The sequence below is a fragment of the Hippocampus guttulatus genome, unplaced genomic scaffold, assembly GCF_054856545.1.
Source record: "Hippocampus guttulatus isolate MCC_2025c unplaced genomic scaffold, RoL_Hgut_1.0 HiC_scaffold_58, whole genome shotgun sequence".
Lineage (NCBI taxonomy): Eukaryota > Metazoa > Chordata > Actinopteri > Syngnathiformes > Syngnathidae > Hippocampus > Hippocampus guttulatus.
The window spans coordinates 2,501-5,000 of NW_028233917.1; the positions used below are offsets into that span (position 1 = coordinate 2,501).

At 77.2% G+C, this 2,500-nt stretch overlaps 1 non-coding gene and 1 pseudogene across 1 annotated transcript; both read right to left on the bottom strand.

The window, feature by feature from the left end:
• Positions 1–230, bottom strand: part of LOC147184857 (28S ribosomal RNA) — a pseudogene marked incomplete at its 3' end in the record, with an annotated part of 2,730 nt that extends 2,500 nt beyond the window's left edge.
• Positions 231–604: 374 nt separating this feature from the next.
• Positions 605–758, bottom strand: LOC147184858 (5.8S ribosomal RNA). Its single transcript, XR_015100051.1, has one exon. It is a non-coding gene; the product is annotated as a 5.8S ribosomal RNA (ribosomal RNA).
• Positions 759–2,500: the final 1,742 nt, after the last annotated feature.

Sequence of the window (2,500 nt, forward strand, 5' to 3'; positions counted from 1 at the left end):
CACCGTCCTCGGGCAGAGCCTCCATCAGAAGGACTCGGGCCCCCACCGGGCGGCGCCGGGCAAAGCGACCTTCTATACGCCACATGTCCCGCGCCCTCCGCCGGGCGGGGATTCGGCGCTGGGCTTCTCCCTCTTCGCTCGCCGCTACTGAGGGAATCCTTGTTAGTTTCTTTTCCTCCGCTTAGTAATATGCTTAAATTCAGCGGGTCGTCTCGTCTGATCTGAGGTCGTAGTCGAACGGGGTTAGAGGCGGGGGCGACGGATCGCCTCCCGTCATCGGGGGTCGGCCGTTAACCCCGCGCCTCGCCGGGCGCACGACTCCTACGCGGCCGCGCGGTGCGTCGCGGCGGACTGCGCGGCGGGGGACGGATCCTCCATCGGCAGCCGCCGCGGGCCCCTGCGGCCGCGCGGTGGTCGGGCCCGTCGAGGGCGCGGGCGGTCGGGTCTATACTTAGGGGGACGAGGGCCGTGCCGTCCGCCCCCCCCACCCCCATTTCCCCGTGCGGGGAGGGAAGGTGGGGGGGGTAGGCCGGCGGTGGCCCGCGACGCCCCAACCGCGGGAGGGGGGCGCCCGTGGGCGCCCCGATCCCGATAGATGTACAAGCGACGCTCAGACAGGCGTGGCCCCGGGAGGGACCCGGGGCCGCAAGGTGCGTTCAAAGTGTCGATGATCAATGTGTCCTGCAATTCACATTAGTTCTCGCAGCTAGCTGCGTCCTTCATCGACGCACGAGCCGAGTGATCCACCGCTGAGAGTCGTACGTTTGGTTTGCGGTTTTGGCCAACATTCAGAGAAGGGGTTAAAAAGGGGGATAACGGCGCCTCCGGGCGCTCCTAGCCCCCCCCGCCCCGCCGGCAGGCCGGGGGGGGACTTCGGAGACATTGAACCCCCCGCTCGCCGCCGAAGGTGGCGAGAAGGTTGGGTACCCGGCGACTGGGGGTAAGGTTCCGAGGTCGGCCAGGTCGCGATGGCACCGGCGGGGGAGTGGTCCCCGACGCCGGCCGCGGCCCGGCCTGGACTATGGGAGCGTTGACAAGGCGGACGGGACGTCGACGACCGCGCGGACGCGCGGGGTGGGGCGGTCGGGGAACGCCGACGGGCGCCTGACCGGGGGGGGGGGCCGGCGGGGGCCGGGCGGGACGCGGGGAGCGGCCGGCCGCGCGACGACGCGAACCGACATACACCCCGCGCCCGACACCGTCCTCCTGACCTTCCTCCCCCCCCGCGACGCCCGCGGCGCACCCGCCCGCCGCCCCGCGGCCGCGCGGCCGCCGCCGCCCGCCGCCTATCGGCGTTTCTCACGCTTCGGACTCGGGGGGCCGGGGCGCGGCGGGGAGCGCCCCGGCGCCGCCGCCGACGGCACCGCGGGGTCGGGCCGCGGGGGCTGGGGGCCACGTGCCCCCGCCCCGCGCCTCTCCCCGCGGGCCGCCTTCGACGTCGCCGCCGCCGCCGCCGCCGCCAGCCGCCGCCGTCCTCCTCCGCCCGTGTGTTCGCTCTGGACTCGGGGGGCCGGGGAGCGCCGGGGTGCGCCGGCGCCGCCGCCGACGGCACCGCGGGGTCGGGCCGCGGGGGCTGGGGGCGCTTACGGGTCGGGGCGGGGGTGTAGGCGACCGGCCAAAGACCGGCACCGTACCCCCCGCCCGTCTCCTTCACGCCCCCGCCCCGCGCCTCTCCCCGCGGGCCGCCTTCGACGTCGCCACCGCCGCCGCCGCCGCCACCGCCGTCCTCCTCCGCCCAACCGTTTGCATCTGTTCGCTCATGACTCGGGAGGCCGGGGCGCGCCGGGGTGCGTCGGCGCCGCCTCCGACGGCACCGCGGGGTCGGGCCGCGGGGGCTGGGGGCCACGTGCCCCCGCCCCGCGCCTCTCCCCGCGGGCCGCCTTCAACGTCGCCGCCGCCGCCGCCGCCGCCACCGCCGTCCTCCTCCGCCCATCCGTTTGCATCTGTCCGCTCATGACTCGGGAGGCCGGGGTGCGCCGGCGCCGCCTCCGACGGCACCGCGGGGTCGGGCCGCGGGGGCTGGGGGCCACGTGCCCCCGCCCCGCGCCTCTCCCCGCGTGCCGCCTTCGACGTCGCCGCCGCCGCCGCCGTCCTCCTCCGCCCATCCATCCGCTCCGAACTCGGGAGGCCGGGGTGCGCCGGCGCCGCCTCCGACGGCACCGCGGGGTCGGGCCGCGGGGGCTGGGGGCCACGTGCCCCCGCCCCGCGCCTCTCCCCGCGGGCCGCCTTCGACGTCGCCGCCGCCGCCGCCGTCCTCCTCCGTCCATCCGTTTGCATCTGTCCGCTCCGAACTCGGGAGGCCGGGGTGCGCCGGCGCCGCCTCCGACGGCACCGCGGGGTCGGGCCGCGGGGGGCTGGGGGCCACGTGCCCCCGCCCCGCGCCTCTCCCCGCGGGCCGCCTTCGACGTCGCCGCCGCCGCCGCCGTCCTCCTCCGCCCATCCGTTTGCGTCCGTTCCGCTCCGGACTCGGGAGGCCGGGGTGCGCCGGCGCCGCCTCCGA